The 20,209-nt window shown below is 41.9% G+C and overlaps 1 protein-coding gene and 1 pseudogene across 4 annotated transcripts in view; one reads left to right on the top strand and one right to left on the bottom strand.

The window, feature by feature from the left end:
* Positions 1–20,209, top strand: part of IGF2BP3 (insulin like growth factor 2 mRNA binding protein 3) — a 152,762-nt gene that overhangs the window by 49,532 nt on the left and 83,021 nt on the right. The gene's annotated exons all lie outside the window — the stretch shown is intronic.
* LOC112824981 (homeobox protein NANOG pseudogene) lies at positions 15,986–17,180 on the bottom strand (annotated as a pseudogene).

The raw sequence follows: 20,209 nt of genomic DNA, 5'->3' as shown, positions 1-20,209 counted from the left end.
TGAAAGGTAGATCTGGAACCAAGAGCTTAATATTCACTCAGAGTTCTTTTTTTTTTTTTTTTTTTACTTTTACTTTTAATTTTATTTATTTACTTATTTATTTTCATTCATTCATTTGCAAGAGAGCATGAGCTGGGGGGGGCAGAGGGAGAGGGAGAAGCAGACTCCCCACTCAGCAGGGGGCCTGACTCTGGACTTGATCGCAGAACCCCAGGATCATGACCTGAGCTAAAGGCAGTTTAACCAACTGAGCCACCCCAGGTGCTCTTCAGTCAGAGTTCTAACCCACAAGTGAAAATTTCTGCCCTGTTCTGCCAGTCAAGCCATTTTCTTTGAGGTCACTAAAGAGCTGACAGAATCTGGAACCAGGGTAGAAACACTGAATATGATGCTCTGTGACATTTTATCAGATCTGTAGCTGGATTGTTAATTACTTCATTCCACTATAATATTTTTTATTTTATGTTTGCATTCACTTATTGTTTATATTTTCTTTATACTGCCGTATACTAAATGATCAGAAGGGGATTCCTTTCGGGTTCTCTGTGTAGTGCATCTTTGCATGCTGTGTGTGCCAAGCAGGGGTTAAACAGATTCTAACCGTGTAGTTTTGGACGATGATAAAGCACTTAGGGGTATTGGATTGGCCAACTGTTTCACTACCTAAGTGTTTGTTTTTTGGCAGATAAAAACATGAGGAAACTAACTTTTTGAAGGACCTGTTGCTGGAGAATTAGGTAGTTTTGTTTTTCTCCAAGTATGTGGAATGTAAAAGGGGGAATAGGAGAAATTGCTGCTTTTCTACTTCCCTTCCCCTTGCCTGAGATACTTGAAGGGTAGATTTTTGGTGTGACCAGAATGATAGAAGGGCCACATCTACAGTCCTGATGGCCAGCAGACCTGGGTCTTCAGATGCCCTGAACGAGGTGAGCATGTGTGCTAAGGATTTGAGTGGGTACCTTCTTGGACAAACAACACAGAGGTGGGGGAGTGACAGAGTCCCAGCAGTACAGTTCACTTTCAACACCTTTGAGAACATGGTTTCTTTTTATTCAGTGTCTCAGATGGGCCCCATTTCCTAAATTTAAGAAATTTCTTTCTGCATTTAACAAATAAATTGCCAAGGCTTAGGAAAGGATTGTCAAAGAGAGTTTTTCCTAATCTCATTTCCTAATCTCTTACTACTCCTGTCCAGTCTAGATAATCAAAATTCCTAATAAGTACTCTCAATACCAAAACGAGTACCTTCTCTGAAAGAAATGTAAGACTCATTAGTTATGTAAATGAAATGTTGTAAAGAGTAAGTTAGGTTCTCATTTTGGGGTTGGGCAATAAAAGTAGAGTGTTTCCCCAAGTTCCCTGTCTGGGAGAAGAGTCTGAGCCAATTAGTCCTCTTCATCTGAGGGGTTCTGTATGACAAGGCCCTGACATTGCCCAAGACTGAAGCCACCATATTTTCTTTCTCTCTCTCTCTCTTTTTTAAGATTTTATTTATTGGAGAGAGAGCATGAGGGAAGTGTGAGCTGGGGGGAAGGACAGAGGGAGAGGGAGAAGCAGACTCCCTGCTGAGCATGGAGCCTGTGACGGGGCTCGATCCCAGCACCCTGAGATTATGACCTGAGCCGAAGGCAGATGCTTAACCAACTGAGCCACTGAAACGCCCCACCACTATATTTTCTTTTCTTTTTTTTTTTTTTTTTACTTTCTTTCTTTTTTTTTAAATTTTTTTATTGTTATGTTAATCACCATATATTACATCATTAGTTTTTGATGCAGTGTTCCATGATTCATTGTTTGTTCATAACACCCAGTGCACCATGCAAAACGTGCCCTCCTCAATACCCATCACCAGGCTAACCCATCCCCCCACCCCCCTACCCTCTAGAACCCTCAGTTTGTTTTTCAGAGTCCATCATCTCTCATGGTTCGTCCCCCCTCTGACATACTCCCCTTTTCTTCCTCTCCTGTTATCTTCTTCTTTTCCTTTTTTCTTAAAATATGTTGCGTTATTTGTTTCAGAAGTACAGATCTGTGATTCAACAGTCTTGCACAATTCACAGCGCTCACCGTAGCACATACCCTCCCCAATGTCTATCACCCAGCCATCCCATCCCTCCCACCCACAACCACTCCAGTAACACTCAGTTTGTTTCCTGAGATTAAGAATTCCTCATATCAGTGAGGTCATGTGATACATGTCTTTCTCTGATTGACTTATTTCACTCAGCATAACACCCTCCAGTTCCATCCACGTCGTTGCAAATGGCAAGATCTCATTCCTTTTGATGGCTGCATAATATTCCATTGTGTATATATACCACATCTTCTTTATCCATTCATCTGTCGATGGGCATCTTGGCTCTTTCCACAGTTTGGCTATTGTGGACATTGCTGCTATAAACATTGGGGTACATGTACCCCTTCGGGTCCCTACATTTGTATCTTTGTGGTAAATACCCAGTAGTGCAATTGCTGGATCGAACGGTAGCTCTAATTTCAACTGCTTGAGGAACCTCCATACTGTTTTCCAGAGGGGTTGCACCAGCTTGCATTCCCACCAACAGTGTAGGAGGGTTCCCCTTTCTCCACATCCCCGCCAACATCTGTCGTTCCCTGACTTGTTAATTTTAGCCATTCTGACGGGTGTGAGGTGGTATCTCATTGAGGTTTTGATTTGGATTTCCCTGATGCCGAGTGATGTTGAGCACTTTTTCATGTGCCTGTTGGCCATTTGGATGTCTTCTTTGGAGAAATGTCTGTTCATGTCTTCTGCCCATTTCTTGATTGGATTATTTGTTCTTTGGGTGTTGAGTTTGATAAGTTCTTTATAGATTTTGGATACTAGCCCTTTATCTGATATGTCGTTTGCAAATATTTTCTCCCATTCTGTCGGTTGTCTTTTGGTTTTGTGGACTGTTTCTTTTGCTGTGCAAAAGCTTTTTATCTTGATGAAATCCCAATAGTTCATTTTTGCCCGGGCTTCCCGTGCCTTTGGCGATGTTTCTAGGAAGAAGTTGCTGCGGCTAAGGTCGAAAAGGTTGCTACCTGTGTTCTCCTTTAGGATTTGGATGGACTCCTGTCTCACGTTTAGGTCTTTCAACCATTTGGAGTCTATTCTTGTGTGTGGTGTAAGGAAATGGTCCAGTTTCATTCTTCTGCATGTGGCTGTCCAATTTTCCCAACACCATTTGTTGAAGAGATTGTCTTTTTGCCATTGGACATTCTTTCCTGCTTTGTCAAAAATAAGTTGACCATAGAGTTGAGGGTCCATTTCTGGGCTCTCGATTCTGTTCCATTGATCTATGCATCTGTTTTTGTGCCAGTACCATACTGTCTTGATGATGACAGCTTTGTAATAGAGCTGGAAGTCCGGAATTGTGATGCCGCCAGCTTTGCTTTTCTTTTTCAGTATTCCTCTGGCTATTCGGGGTCTCTTCTGGTTCCATACAAATTTTAGGATTATTTGTTCCATTTCTTTGAAAAAAGTGGATGGTATTTTGATGGGGATTGCATTGAATGTGTAGATTGCTCTAGGTAGCATTGACATCTTCACAATGTTGATTCTCCCAATCCATGAGCATGGAACGTTTTTCCATTTCTTTGTGTCTTCTTCAATTTCTTTCATGAGTATTTTATAGTTTTCTGAGTACAGATCCTTTGCCTCTTTGGTTAGATTTATTCCTAGGTATCTAATGGTTTTGGGTGCAATTGTAAATGGGATAGACTCCTTGATTTGTCTCTCTTCTGTCTTGTTGTTGGTGTATAGGAATGCCACTGATTTCTGTGCATTGATTTTATATCCTGCTACTTTACTGAATTCCTGTATGAGTTCTAGCAGTTTTGGGGTGGAGTCTTTTGGGTTTTCCACGTACAGTATCATATCATCTGCAAAGAGTGAGAGTTTGACTTCCTCTTTGCCGATTTGGATGCCTTTGATTTCTTTTTGTTGTCTGATTGCTGTGGCTAGGACTTCTAATACTATGTTGAATAGCAGTGGTGAGAGTGGACATCCCTGCCGCGTTCCTGACCTTAGGGGAAAGGCTCTCAGCCTTTCCCCATTGAGAATGATACTCGCTGTAGGTTTTTCATAGATGGCTTTGATGATATTGAGGTATGTACCCTCTATCCCTATACTCTGAAGAGTTTTGATCAAGAAAGGATGTTGTACTTTGTCAAATGCTTTTTCTGCATCTATTGAGAGGATCATATGATTCTTGTTCTTTCTTTTGTTAATGTATTGTATCACGTTGATTGATTTGCGGATGTTGAACCAGCCTTGCAGCCCAGGAATAAATCCCACTTGGTCATGGTGAATAATCCTTTTAATGTACTGTTGGATCCTATTGGCTAGTATTTTGGTGAGAATTTTTGCATCCATGTTCATCAAGGATATTGGTCTGTAATTCTCTTTTTTGATGGGGTCTTTGTCTGGTTTTGGGATCAAGGTAATGCTGGCCTCATAAAATGAGTTTGGAAGTTTCCCTTCCATTTCTATTTTTTGGAACAGTTTCAGGAGAATAGGTATTAATTCTTCTTGAAATGTCTGATAGAATTCCCCCGGGAAGCCGTCTGGCCCTGGGCTTTTGTTTCTTGGGAGATTTTTGATGACTGTTTCAATTTCCTTAGTGGTTATAGGTCTGTTCAGGTTTTCTATTTCTTCCTGGTTCAATTTTGGTAGTTGATACATCTCTAGGAATGCACCCATTTCTTCCAGGTTCTCTAATTTGCTGGCATAGAGTTGCTCATAATATGTTCTTATAATTGTTTGTATTTCTTTGGTGTTGGTTGTGATCTCTCCTCTTTCATTCATGATTTTGTTGATTTGGGTCATTTCTCTTTTCTTTTTGATCTCTCTGGCCAGGGGTTTATCAATCTTGTTAATTCTTTCAAAGAACCAGCTCCTAGTTTCGTTGATCTGTTCTACTGTTCTTTTGGTTTCTAGTTCATTGATTTCTGCTCTGATCTTTATGATTTCTCTTCTCCTGCTGGGTTTAGGCTTTATTTGCTGTTCTTTCTCCAGCTCCTTTAGGTGTAGGGTTAGGTTGTGTATTTGAGACCTTTCTTGTTTCTTGAGAAAGGCTTGTATTGCTATATACTTTCCTCTCAGGACTGCCTTTGCTGTATCCCAAAGATTTTGAACAGTTGTGTTTTCATTTTCATTGGTTTCCATGAATTTTTTTAATTCTTCTTTAATTTCTTGGTTGACCCATTCATTCTTTAGTAGGATGCTCTTTAGCCTCCATGTATTTGAGTTCTTTCCGACTTTCCTCTTGTGGTTGAGTTCTACTTTCAAAGCATTGTGGTCTGAAAATATGCAGGGAATGATCCCAATCTTTTGGTACCGATTGAGACCTGATTTGTGACCTAGGATGTGATCAATTCTGGAGAATGTTCCATGGGCACTAGAGAAGAATGTGTATTCCGTTGCTTTGGGATGGAATGTTCTGAATATGTCTGTGAAGTCCATTTGGTCCAGTGTGTCATTTAAAGTCTTTATTTCCTTGTTGATCTTTTGCTTAGATGATCTGTCCATTTCAGTCAGGGGGGTGTTAAAGTCCCCCACTATTATTGTATTGTTGTCAATGTGTTTCTTTGCTTTTGTTATTAATTGCCTTATATAATTGGCTGCTCCCATGTTCGGGGCATAGATATTTACAATTGTTAGATCTTCTTGTTGGATAGACCCTTTAAGTAGGATATAGTGTCCTTCCTCATCTCTTATTACAGTCTTTGTTTTAAAATCTAGTTTGTCTGATATAAGGATTGCCACCCCAGCTTTCTTTTGGTGTCCATTAGCATGGTAAATGGTTTTCCACCCCCTCACTTTCAATCTGGGGGTGTCTTTGCGTCTAAAATGAGTCTCTTGCAGACAGCATATTGATGGGTCTTGTTTTTTAATCCAATCTGATAGCCTGTGTCTTTTGATTGGGGCATTGAGCCCATTTACATTCAGGGTAACTATTGAAAGGTATGAATTTAGTGCCATTGTATTACCTGTAAGGTGACTGTTAACTGTCTGTTGTCTGTGTTCGTTTCTGCTCTTTGCTGCTTTTAGGTTCTCTCTTTGCTTAGAGGACCCCTCTCAATATTTCTTGGAGGGCTGGTTTCGTGTTTGCAAATTCCTTTAGTTTTTGTTTGTTCTGGAAGCTTTTTATCTCTCCTTCTATTTTCAGTGATAGCCTAGCTGGATATAGTATTCTTGGCTGCATATTTTTCTCGTTTAGTGCTCTGAAGATATCTTGCCAGTCCTTTCTGGCCTGCCACGTCTCTGTGGATAGGTCTGTTGCCAATCTAATGTTTCTACCATTGTAGGTTACATATCTCTTCTCCCGAGCTGCTTTCAGGATTTTCTCTTTGTCTCTGAGACTCGTAAGTTTTACTATTAGATGTCGGGGTGTTGACCTATTTTTATTGATTTTGAGAGGGGTTCTCTGTGCCTCCTGGATTTTAATGCCTGTTTCCTTCCTCACATTAGGGAAGTTTTCTGCTATAATTTGCTCCAATATACCTTCTGCCCCCCTCTCTCTCTCTTCTTCTTCTTCTGGGATCCCAATTATTCTAATGTTGTTTCGTCTTATCGTATCACTTATCTCTCGAATTCTGCCCTCGTGATCCTGTAGTTGTTTCTCTCTCTTTTTCTCAGCCTCTTTATTTTCCATCATTTGGTCTTCTATATCGCTGATTCTCTGTTCTGCCTCATTTATCCTAGCAGTTAGTGCCCCCATTTTTGATTGCACCTCATCAATAGCCTTTTTGATTTCGATTTGGTTAGATTTTAGTTCTTTTATTTCTCCAGAAAGGGTTTCTCTAATAACTTCCACGCTTTTTTCAAGCCCAGCTAGTATCTTTAAAGTCATGATTCTGAACTCTAGGTCCGACATCATACTAATGTCTGTATTGAGTAGGTCCCTGGCTGATGGTAGTACCTCTTGTTCTTTTTGCTGAGGTGATTTCTTTCGTCTTGTCATTTTGTCCAGAGGAGAATAGATGAATGAGAGAACGAAATGCTAACAGGTTTACAACGTCCCCAGCAAATATACTGTATACAAATCAGAAAAGACCTGAAACGAGGGGAAAAGAAAGGGAAAGAAAGAAAAAAGAAAGAGAAAAAAGAAAAAAAAAGATAAAAACAAAAACAAAACAATACAAAAATAGCAGAATATGATCAAATATGATCAGGCTAGTGCATAGATCAGTGCCACACACTAGATTTTGGGCGTATTTTGGTCTGTTAGAAAAAAGTGCCTCCTAAAATTTTAAAGGAAGAAAGACATATATGTACAAAATAAGGGTTGATACAATGAAGGGATGGAAGATGACTGTAAAGATGAAAATTATAAAAGGTTTTATAAAAGGACTTGGTAAGATAAGTTGTTTGAAAAAAGAAAGAAGATTTAAGAAAAGAAAAAAAAAAAAGGAAAAAGGGAGAGAATGTGATCAGGCAGGAGACTAGAACAAAGCCATACACTAGTGATTTAGGGTATATTTTGATCTGTTAGAAGAAACTGTACCTCAAAATTTTAAAGAGAGAACAACTTATATATATATGCCAAAAATAAGGGTAACTACTATGAAGGGATAAAATATGACTCTAAAAATGAAAAATGAAAAATGTTTTTTTTTTTTTTAAAAAGGGATTGATAAGATGTTGGTTAAAAAAAGGGAAAAAGAAAAATAAAAAAAACAGTCAACAAAAATTAACTTTGATGAAATAATGAATCATGGTTAAAAAAAAAAAAAAAAAAAAAGCCATGAATCTATGTGCAGTATTCCCCTAGCGCTGGAGTTCTCCCGTTCTCCTTGATCGATCAACTTGGTCTTGGCTTGCTGGCTGTTTGTGCTGATCTTCTGGGGGAGGGGCCTGTTGCTGTGGTTTCCAAATGTCTTTGCCGGAGGCGGAATTGCCCCGCCCTTGTCGGTCCGGGCTAAGGAAGCTGCTCCGGTTTGCTCTCGGGAGCTTTTGTTCCCTGCAAGCTCTCCGTACAGCCTTGGAGGACCAGGGCAGAAATGGTGGCCTCCCAATCTCTACCCGGAGGAGCCGAGAACTCGGGGCCCCGCTCCTCAGTGTGCCCCCAGAGAAAAGCAGTCACTTCCGTGTCCCCGGTCTCCGGCCGCACCCCGTGCTCACCCGGCCTGTGACCGAGCGTTGCTATCTCTGGCACCCGACCCCGCGCAGAGTCTCCAAACCCAGCAGATCCCTGCAGTGCGTTCCCGCACCGCTCCTCCCCGGGAAGGAAGGGGAGTCTCCCCGGATCTGCTGCTTGTTGGGTCCCTGCTGGGGGAGCCGTGCCCCGACTGGGCCGCAGATCACAGTTTATGGCAACCCCGAGCTGAGAGCCCGCGACTCTGCTCCGTCTCTGCAGCCGGCTTCCCCGCTCCGATACCTGGGAGCTCTGGCGCACTCAGGCACCCCCGGTCTCTCTGTGACCCCGAGGGTCCTGAGACCACACTGTCCCGGGAGGATTCCACCCCCCGCTTAGCCACTGCAGCGACGTCCCTCCACGGAGCCAACTTCTAAAAGGTCCGATTTTGTGCTCCGCGGCTCTAGCACTTGCCAGAAGCGGCCGGCGGAGGCCCCTCCCCCGCCGTCTATCCTCCCGAATATCGCCTCGGATTCACTTCTCCGCACGTCCTACCTTCCAGAAAGTGGTCACTTTTCTGTTCAGAGAGTTGTTGCTACTCTCTTCTTCGGTCTCCTGTTGAGTTCGTAGGTGTTCAGAATGGTTTGATCCCTATTCAGCTGAATTCCTGAGACCAGACGAAATCTAGGTCTCCTACTCCTCCGCCATCTTGCTCCGTCCCCCCTATTTTCTAAGGCAAAGATTTGAATATGTGGTCTGACAAATACTTAGGAGGATTGCATACTTTGATATCACAGTCTTGGTAGAAAATCCAGAATGTATGTTGGCTTTACCTCAAGGATTGAATATCCAATTTTTCCTGGACTTAACTGAGCTGGGAAGACAGGTATCTTGGGAAGAAACTCTGAAGGGATTTCCACAGTGTAAGGTCTGTTTCTGCCATGTGTGTAGTCTGGTGTGATTGAGTAGAGAAAGCAGAAGCAATATCATGGGCTGAACGTAGGAGAGGGGTAAAGGGATTTTCTTTATAACTAAAGCATTCTCCGTTTGTTTCAGCCTTCGGACATATATGAGTTGGTCTCTGGTTCTGGACAGGGAAAGCAAGTAACCAACCAATGTACTAAAAATGAAAAACCAAAGCTATAAGTTGGAAATAGCAACATAAAATACTGTTTGGTTTTCTTCTCAGAGCAGAGTTACCTTAATGATTTTTTTTCTTTATCCATTTTTGAGCAGGCGTGAGAGAGCATGCAAGCGCATGAGTGGAGGGAGGAGCAGAGGGCGAGACTCTTCAAGCCGACTCTGCTGACCTCAGAGCCTGACCTGTGGCTCAGTCCCATGACCTGTGAGATCACAGCCTGAGCCAAAACCAAGAGCTGGATGCTCAACCGACTGAGCCACCCAGGGGCCCCTTAATGATTTCTTCTAAAGGTCTTTTTGGTGCTTCCATATGAGCTTGAAGCAATTTTTGGAAGTATATCTTGTAGGAAATTTTAGGAGGCTCTTCTTTCGCAGGGCTATAGTACTGCCTTAACAACACTGTATTTAGTGTTTGGCTAGTTTGTTTTGAACCTAGCTCCTAGTAACCAGCTTGGAGAACGTTGACTTCTAGGGGATAGGGAATGTTAAAACTTTCTTGGCTTCCTCCATGATTAAAAGTTTATTCCTTTATAGTGTGGTGGTGAGGAGTGTTGTTGATAGTAAGACCTAATACGGGATGGTAGCAGAACCCTGTAAATTACATTCATGTTAGTCCTGTCCACTGTCTGATAGAAGGGCTAAAGCTTTTGAGAGATGGCCACATTTCAGACCGCAATGGAAGACCTACTGTAATAAATAAGGTAGAAACCTCAGAAAATGGATATTTTGTGAGATGAGGCAAGTACTCAGAATGGAGAAATTATATTATCCATATTGCACTTAGAAGAATGCTTAATGGAGACAAGTTGTAGAGGTCAGAAATATGCATAAGATTAGTAACAGTTTCATAAAGCTGGTAACATCTCATGTCTGTTACTTTGTTTCTGTATGGACTCTGAATATAGTAAGAAAGATTGATTACACGAGAAGCACCCTGGCTGTACTACTAGTAAGTGGAAATAACAATATTGTTATACTAGGCTCTGACAGAAGGGAAACCAAAGGAATCTTTTTAGAAAGAAATAGGGAAGTAGGCAAGAAAGTAGTGATGCCGCGTTATCCAGTCTGGAAGGGGGAGAGCAAAACTGTAGCATAGTTAACTAAAGTAGTTCACGGAGAGCCCTCCTAGTAAGCCTTGGATGAGTGTGTGCTGAGAATTAGAAGACTGTGTTGGAGACTGGGGGTAGGGGGGATGACTTCCCAGTAAAGAGATTTAAGCCAGGGCCATGGAGTCAGTTCGGTGACATCCCTGGTGGATGTGTTCAGTGGCAGAAACTCATTCATCTTCATCTGTGCAAGTGCTGATTATTGTTTGGTGCTCTGGTCAGATGCTTTTTGGCCCAGGGTGAATACATGAATTAATGATGAACAGAAGTTGGGTGAGACTGAACCGTTTAAGTATAATTGACGATGAAAAGCTAACAAGATGAGGTACTCAATCAAACAGAAAAAGACATCTCTAGACATAGTGGGGTTGACGTTAACCATGAATTGAATGAGAAGTTACAAGAGGCATTGATGTTGAATATTACAAATAGCCCATTTAAAGGTTGGCTTTTGCAGTAGATATCTTTGAGTTGTAAATAAAGTAGTAACAGATAAACAGTGTTCTTGGTAGGTGATTTTCTGACTTTTCTCTTCAAGGACATGGTATGGCAGAAGCCTGGTATATGAATATAAATGCAGAGCTGTTGAAAGCTGGCATAGGACCTTGTCTGCTGGTTCCCTCTTTCGCCCCTCGGGAAGTTTCGTGGGCCTCTTTGAAAATCACTATGACATCAGTTGTTAGAGCTAGTTGATCTCTGTCAAATAAATCTGAAGGACTGGAACAGGCAAGTTGAGGAAACCATTGACACAGATAGGTGATCTTTCTTCACTGTGACCTGACTCTGATCACTGGCCCGTAAATAGCTGACACTTACTGAGCACTTATGTGGTAGGCGCTGAATTAACTCATTTTATCTTCACAACAGTCCCATGTCCCCACTTTACAGATGAGGCAGCTGAGGTACAGAGAGGTGAAGTAACTTGCCCAGGGTCACGCAACTGGAAAGTGGTAGAGTTTCTGCTCTTAATCAGGTTACTCAAACAGAAAACTTCCCCCAAAGGTAAGTTTCTCTTTCTTATAATTATCATTTATTTGCTTTCAAGATGCCCCTACAATTTTGACAGTGAACCCAATAGAGAAGGGATTCTCCCCAGGTTTGGAGGAAATGCATGGTTATGAGTGATGAATGGGGTTGAACAGATTATTTGGGTAAGTTACTGGTAAACCCTTCCTTTTAGAGAACTGTGGACAGTGGCGTTCTTTATGCATCATTGCTCTGGGATGGGTTGGACGTGGTCTCATTAGAAAAGATTCAGTGAAAGACATGCAGGGGAATGAATACCAGAGTTATCCTATGACCTGTATAGAAATGGTATATGCGGCAAGTATTTCTGGTCCCAAGCTGCTACCTCCATGTGTTTACAGTGCCCTTGCACCATGATCCTGGACTTAAGCCCTGTACTTCTGTTGTTCTTCTGAGATGGTTATCTCAAAGGTCTCCAGGCCCTTCATTTAAACCTTTTTTTTTTTTTTTTTAAGATTTTTTATTTATTTCTTTGACAGAGAGAGACACAGTGAGAAAGGGAACACAAGCAGGGGGAGTGGGAGAGGGAGAAGCAGGCTTCCCACTGAGCAGGGAGCCCGATGCGGGGCTCGATCCCAGGACCCTGGGATCATGACTGAGCCGAAGTCAGACGCTTAATGACTGAGCCACCCAGGCGCCCCTAAACCTTTTTTTTTTTTTTTTTTAAAGATTTATTTATTTTGAGAGAGTGAGAATGAGAGCGAGAGAGAGAGCACATGAGAGGGGGGAGGGCCAGAGGGAGAAGCAGGCTCCTCGCTGAGCAGGGAGCCCGATGCGGGACTCGATCCCGGGACTCCAGGATCATGACCTGAGCCAAAGGCAGTCGCTTAACCAACTGAGCCACCCAGGCGCCCGCCCCTAAACCTTTAATTACAAAAAATATCAAACATAAAAATAGGTTAATATATGATACACAGTTTCAACCATTATAAATATATGGTGAACCCATCTTGTTTATAGCTCTACTCTATTACCCTTTTCCAGATTACTTTGAAGCAAATCCTAGACTTCCTATTAATTTCATTTAGTAAATGACTGCAATGTGTATCTCTAAAAGATAATGTCTCTGTATTCGTTTGCTAGGGCTGCTGTAACAAAATGCCACAAGGTGGGTGGCTTAAACAACAGAAACTTTATAATCTCATAGTTCTGGAGGCTAACAGTCTGATAACAAGCTGTCAGTGCATTTGTATTCTCCTGAAGGCTGTGAGGGAAGCATCTGTTCAAGACTTCTCTCTTCTGGTAGTTCCCTGGCTTGTGGCAGCGAAACTCCGGTCTTCATGTGCTGTTCTTGCTGTGTGTATGTCTGTTTCCAAATTTCTCCTTTTTATAAGGACATCCATTGTATTGCATTTGGATCGACCCTAATGACTTTTTTTTTTTGAATAAGCTCCATGTGCAATGTGGGGTTTGAACTCATGATTCCAAGATCAAGAGTCACATGCTCTACTGACTGAACCAGCCAGGTGCCCCCTAATGACTTCATTTTAACTGGATCTCTGTAAAGTCCTGATCACCAAATATGGTTACAATCTGAGGTACTGGGAGTTAACACTTCATCATATGAATCTTGAGGATACACATTTCAATCCATAACCGTCTCTTTTAAAAATTCACCACTGGGTGGCTCAGTTGGTTAAGCATCTGACTCTTGATCTCAGCTCAGGTCTGTCTCAGGGTCCTGAGTTCAAGCCCTGCATTGGGCTCCACACTGGGTGTGGAAACTACTTTAAAAAAAAATACATATTAAATTGATAGTAACTGAAATATCTAATCATTTGTGTTTCCTTGATTATCTCAATGTATAAAAGTTTTTGTTTGAATCAGGATCTAAGCAAGATCTTTTTTAAGACAGTTAATCAGTAAGAACCCCCCCATCCCCTTTTTTGGTGCTATGTATTTCTTTTTATTTTTTAAAAAATTTTATTTATTTATTTATTTATTTGACGGAGAGAGAGATAGCGAGAGCAGGAACACAAGCAGGGGGAGTGGAAGAGGGAGAAACAGGCTTCCCGCTGAGCAGGGAGCCCAATGAGGGGGCTCAATCCCAGGACCCTGGGATCATGACCTGAGCCAAAGGCAGACGCCTGACGACTGAGCCACCCAGGCGCCCCTGGTGCTATGTATTTTTTTGAAGTTGGTTTATTCTGTAGAATGTTCTACATTCTTACTTTGTGTTACCCCTTAACGTGTTCCTCTAACTCTTGTGGGTTAGATGTAAGTTCAGTTTTTTGTTTGGACAAAATAAAGTAATAGGTGGTTATGCATTCTTCTAATAGGTACATAATGTCTGTCTGTATGATGTGAAATGCTGCTGATCGCTGCTTAGATTCGTAATTATGTGGTTGTAGGATGGTAATATTTTAATTCTATAATTTCTTCATTATTTGTAAACTTGTTCTCGTCAGTTATTTGACCACCCTGAGGTAAAGTCTGTAAGACAGACAGGAAAAGTGCTCAATTTTTCATTTTCTACCTTATAAATATGGGTGCCTTGGCATCCTACAAGAGTGACCACTGAGGGTTTTGTTTTTACCAATGAGTTTTTATGTATATAATTGTGAGCTCATGGATTTACATAACTTTGGGTTTCAAAGTTATTGGAATCATTCATATTAATACTCAAATTATCCTAATCCTGAGAGGCTTGTGAAAACTTCAAGACCATGCTAGTGTCCTTTTTTTTTTTTTTTTTAAGATTTTATATGTTTGTTAAAAGAGTGCGCGCGTGCACACACAAGCCGGGGGAACGGCAGGCAGAGGAAGAGGAGAAGAAGAAGCGGCTCCCTGCCGAGCAAGGAGCCTGACACAGGACTTGATCCCAGGACCCTAGGATCGTGAACTGAGCCAAAGGCAGACACTTAACTGACTGAGCCACCCAGGTGTCCCGCCAGTGTCCTTTGGATGCTACCTCCATAGTTGAGATCTTCCTTGATTTGGGTTTCAAGAAGTTCCAGGTTCATCTTGTATGTTTTCTGCTCCAAGGACTGGAATCAGCCCTTTCTCTCAGGAGCCTGGCTCCTTGGGAAATGGGGTTGAGAGATCACAGAGTGTCATGCCCCCCTTGGGACCAAATCCATTGGCCTTTTCTTGGTTGTTCATTTTGTTTGCAACAGTTATGTTCTTAGCTCCTCTCACCGTTTTAGTCATGGCCACTCTTCTGTGCCCTGACATGTGCTTTTCCATTCCTAAATTGAACATTTCTCTATTATTCACTCCTTTGTTTTTTCTCTTAGAAATTCCACTTGTTGCTGCCTGTGTTTTGCTTCTTGCTTGGAAGCAAATGTTCTCTGGAATATTCTTTGAATTTAAGGTCTAAAACAGAATTTCTTTCCCTCTCAGATCATTTCTTTGCTTTCCCTGTGAATTTTAATAGTGCTTAGGTCACATGGGCTTGGCCTTGAGGTCACCCTTGATTCTCTCTCCTGTTTGCTTTTTGGCCACAGGACACTAGGTGTCTGGCCCCTGCCCCCCCCCCCCCCGCCCCCGCCACCACCACCCTCCCACCATGCTTCCTTTGGTGTATTTCCCTGTACCCTGTGGCTACCACCCTGTAGAAAATTCAGTCCTAAGGCAACTGTTTTAAGCATCTTACCATGTGTAAATGGAGAAAACATTGTGGTCACAACCACCCTCTGAGGGCTGACCGTGAGGGCTCCTGCTTTGTATTCTCAAGCTTTAAAACTATCTTTAGAAGGGCCTGAGCACTAATTTTAGGATTCTGCTTTAGTGCCAAGTTGTGAAATTGCTCTTTCAGTTTCATAATCTGCAAATGAGTCCTATAACTCTTCAGATGAAAACAATTGGTCTTTTCTGTTCGAGTTACATTAAGCTACCAACAACCACAAACAGATTGTTCATAGTTGTAAACAGGAAAGGTCGTAAAGAGAGTCTTTGGTTTCAGTACTATTCACTTGCAGTCCTGGCAGATCCAAGAAGAAATAATTAGTAAATAAATCTCTTTCATTTGTGTTTCAGGCAGAGCTTTCTACAGGATTCCCATGCTGCTTCCCAGTTCAAATTGGCGATTTAGGAATAAGTGTGATCCTATGAATAAAGACTGAGAGGAAAGGAAGTTAAATGCTTGGGGTGGGAAATAACGCAATAGTTAAGCAGACTTTAATGCTTCATGACCAAACAGCCAAATAACAAAGTAACTTTTACAAAGCCTATTTAAAAACCAATCTTTTTTCTGCATGGGTTTGATGGATCTTTATGTTCTAAAGTCTCAGGAGCTCTCAAAACACCCATAACCTTGCTGTTTTCTGTGTGAGGTAAGAGGTTTGTTGGCCTGATTGAGAATGTTGAGAGGGGGTGATCTGTGTCATTATTACTTAGAACACTTCTTTTTTTTTTTTTTTTTTTAAAGGGTAAAGTGGGTACTTTATTTATTTGTACTTAAACCTATAAACCAATCAGCCAAACGGGCACTATTATCATGATACATTAAAATACAAAACATCTTTCTACAAATCCTAGAATAACGAACAAATTAACATTGCTAGTAAAACATCACAAGGGACAGAGGAAATCAATGAAGCACACGATAGCTTAACCCCTCACCGGTAGTAATTGAGGTTATTGAAAAGCCCCACAATCTCAGAAAATACAAATTATCCCTCATCCCACATCTTTGTATCTTCACTTCCTATTCTTGAAGTTAGATTCTAGAACCTAAAGAGATCCACATTAGAATTGTATCTAGTCACCTATAGCCAGAAACACCTTTTCTCATGTTGTCCAGAGCAGCCAACGCTCCTGAAACCTCTTTGACTCCAATCGTACCCCCTCAGTGGACACAGTAAGAACAATGGGAAACAGATTATCGAGGCCGAGATCTATAGAGGACCCTAGAAGACAAAGCCTAGAAGTAATACAGCCACCACCCAAACTGAGATCGAATAATATACTCATCGTCACACATCTTCAGGCTTTATGTTCACAGAGTAATTTGGGAACAAATCCATTATTTGCTGGGTACTAAAATACTTAGCGGATTGTTGTATTACACTATGGCTTTCCCCAGAAGTTGCTAAGATGGACTCCAAATCGCTGATGGAATTTTGCTGGAACTGGATCTGGGGCTGCAGGGATTCCTCTCCACAGTTCTGGAGCTGATTGTTCCAGGCTTGGGGGCACCAGGTCTGACTGGCCCAGGAATGGTTGCCCCAAGACTGGCCGTTCCAGGAGTGGTTGCTCCAAGACTGGCTGTTCCAGGTCTGGTTGCTCCATAGTGGAAGGTTTCCAGAAGTGTTCCTCAGGTATCCCTGGTGGTAGGAATAGAAGCCTGGGTATTGTGCGGTTGCTGTGCTGTTCTGAGTCACACTCTTGCTCTCCTTTGGCCAATGGTTTTTCTGCCACCTCTTACATTTCATTCTCTGGTTCTGGAACCAGGTCTTCACCTGCTTATAGCTAAGGTTCAGAATGTTGGAAAGTTCTTGCATCTGCTGGAGACTGAGGTATTTCTGTCTCTGAAATCGATCATTGAGGACGTAGAGTTGGGCCTGAGAGAACACGGTCCTGATCTTCTGTTTCTTGCCCTGGGCCGTATCTTCCTTCCCCACTGTTCTCTCCTCCCCAGAAGTGGGTGGTACTTTTACCCTGGGACTGGTGGAGGAGTCGGGGCTGTCCTGAACACGCAGATCCATGGATGCAGGAAGAGGAGAGACGGTCTCCGCGTGGGGTGTCTCAGCAGATGACATTTGCAGGGACGCGTAATTTTCTTCAGCCCCATAAATCTCAGGCATTGGAGAAGAGTCCCTAGAACTGGGTGCTTCGGGGCGAGGCGGGCATTGGGGCAGAGCTGGAGCTGCACTCATGTTGGTGAGTTGAGGGTAGAGGGAAAAAAAAAAAAGAGCGAGATTCAAGAAAGGCCCAGGCTTATGGATCTAGGTGGAAGAGCTGAGAGTAGGAAGACCTCCAGATGTTAGAAGTCTGAGAAAGACAGGATGAAGTGCGTCACCACTGCAAAAGTAAGAGCCAACCAGCCCAATGGAGCCAGAGCTACTTAGAACACTTCTTATACCAAGTACATGGTATCTCTTCCAATACCATTCTCCCAACTCTTCAACACCAACAAAGCGTCCTACAACTCAATTCATTTCTGACACTAACTATTGGATTTAGTATCAGACTCCAGGTTAAGGGCTCCATCTCACAAGACTGTCTGGACCTCAGATGCCACGTGCAATGGGATGCCCAGGTTACTCACACTTAGGCCTGATTATAAATTTGGAGAGTCCTACAGTAGCATGTCCCTCCCTCCTCCCTTCTCACCAGTAATTCACTAGAATGGCTCACAGAACTCAGGAAAGCACTTAACTTACTATTACCAATTTAGTATAAGTGATATAACTCAGGAACAGCCAGATGGAAGAAATGCACAGGACAAGGTAAGGGGAAAGGGTTGCAGAGCTTCCATGTCCTCTCCAGGTACAGCATTCTTGCCACATCTCCATGTGTTCGCCAATCTGGAAGCTCTCCGAACCCATTCTTTTGGGATTTTATGAAGGCTTCATTACATAAGCACGATTAATTGAATCACTGGCCTTGGTGATTAATTTAATCTCCAGCGCTCCTCCTCTTCCCAGAGTTTGGGGAATGGGGTGTAAGTTCTAAGTCTCCAATCGTGCCTTGGTCTGTCTGGTGACCAGCCTCCATTCTGAAGCTGTCTAGGACCCACCAAGAGTTGGCTCATCAGAACAGAAGACATTCCTATCACCCTGAGCATTCAGGAAGCTCTAAGGGATTTAGGAGCTCTGTATCAGGAATCAGGGACAAAGACGAAATACATATTTCTTCTTATGCTGCAGGAGACTTTCGTATTCTCAGTGCCTGGCATTGCTTGACACAAACTTTTGAAAGAAGGAATGGTAGAATAATAAGTCTGATTATAACCATATACTTTATTTTAGAACGGCATTCAGGTAATGTAGAAGGAAGCATCCATAAACCAAATAGATTACCAGGTAGCATGAGTTGAAGAAGAGGCCAAAAGAGATGATGTGTGGTGAGATGAAAGTGGTTAAAAGCCACACCTCAGTGTCCTACGTGGCACTTTGGGCTCCCCTCCCCTTCCTAGCCCTTCCTCCTCTCCTCTCACTCTTGCTCTCTCTCTGTACTGTTGCTGGTTTATTATAAAGGATCACAACTCGGGGACTGCCAAATGGAAGAGATGCATAGGGCAAGGTCTGGGGGAAAGGGCATGGAGCTTCTCCCCCTTTCATTCTCTTCTGCTTTTTGTTTAATTTCTGTTGGTGAAAACACAAATATGTTTAAACAAAACAACTTAAGTTTTAATTTAAGTAATTTACCACATGTAAGTATTTACTTCTTGTAAAGCTAGTAAGCAGACAGCACTTGAACTGAATCAAAGGTGAATTTGGTTCTGTTAACACCATGATGTAAACAGTGGTGGATCAGGGGCTTCTAGCTGGCTCAGTCAGTAGAGCATGTGACTCTTGATCTCAGGGTGGTGAGTTTGTACCTCGCGTTGGGAGTAGAGTTTACTTAAAAAAAAAAAAAAATCATACCCACTGGATGTCAAATGAGGTTTGGCAGTTAGCCTATAAATTATGGGCTTTTGTATATCTAACTTTTATTTTTTTAATACAGTGAGCAATACATAACACCTGTGAAAACTAAGGAGAAAATGAGTTGAGTATTTAAAAATGTTGAGAAATTTTAGAATGTTCAGTTTACTCATATGAACCATTTAAGAAGACGTGAAAAAGGACAAGCCCGGAAGACCAAAAGTCAAAACACTAACAGTGGTGGTAGGCTTGTTATTTTTGTACCTTGTTTGTAAGGGCATTTAGGGATGACTATGGGGCTTTTTTTTTTTTTTTTTTTTTTTTTAAGTGGGCTCCATGCCCAACATAAGGCTTGAAATTCATGACCTTCTGATCAAGGGTCACACTCTGTACCAACTGAGCCAGCCAGGTGCCCCTCACTTGATAGGGAACCAAAATATGTATAAGTTACTGAGTCTGAGAAGAAAAAGGAGGGAAATATACCTGATTTTAAAAAAGAAAATAGGGATGCCTGGGTGGCTCAGTCCTTAAGTGTCTGCCTTCGGCTTAGGTCAGAATCCCAGGGTCCTGGGATCACACCCTGCATTGGGCTCCCTGCTCATCAGGAGTCTGCTTCTCCCCTTCCTTCCTGCTTGTGTTCTCTCTCACTATCTCTTTCTCTCTCAAATAAATAAAATACTTAAAAAAAATAAAAAAATACACTTATGAAGATTGGTGATCAGGAAAGCTTTATATAGTATTCTGTTGGATAAAATAAATTATTAAACAAAAAATATCTCAACATCCTTCAAAATAAATGAGTATTGAAATCCATTGAAGGTGGCATGTCATTCACATAAACTAGGGGCTCCTAGATTGTTCATCCTAGAAAAGGGAATCTTTAGGACTCCATCAGGAGAGCATGTGACAAAGGCTGGGGGCAGGAGTGGGAAAAGATGTTAGTCTCACTGACTTGATGACTCTCTGTTGTTCTTGGTGTCTTCCTGCCTGCTCACTTGTTAATAATAACATATAGGAGTAAGTTTGCTTGAAATTAACCTACATTAAAACTGACCTTTTTCTGGCATTACAGTTCTTTGAATTTGAACATGTATATATTTGTGTGATACAGTTGCAGTCAGGATATAGAATCTGTCAGGACAAAAAGATACCCTAATGATACTCTTGTGTAGTCCTAGTCTCCTTACCTACCTCTAACAACTAAAGATTTTTGTGTCATATGGTAAATATGTTTACAAGAAACTGACCAACTGATCTACAAAGTGTCTGTACCATTTTTGTTTTCCCACCAGTAATTTATGAGTAATCCAGTTGGTCACCATCC

This window comes from Callorhinus ursinus, unplaced genomic scaffold (assembly GCF_003265705.2).
Source record: "Callorhinus ursinus isolate GAN/ISIS: 27379988/994484 unplaced genomic scaffold, GSC_fseal_2.0 scaffold12, whole genome shotgun sequence".
Classification (NCBI taxonomy): Eukaryota; Metazoa; Chordata; class Mammalia; order Carnivora; family Otariidae; genus Callorhinus; species Callorhinus ursinus.
This window is presented reverse-complemented; position numbering and strand designations above follow the sequence as displayed.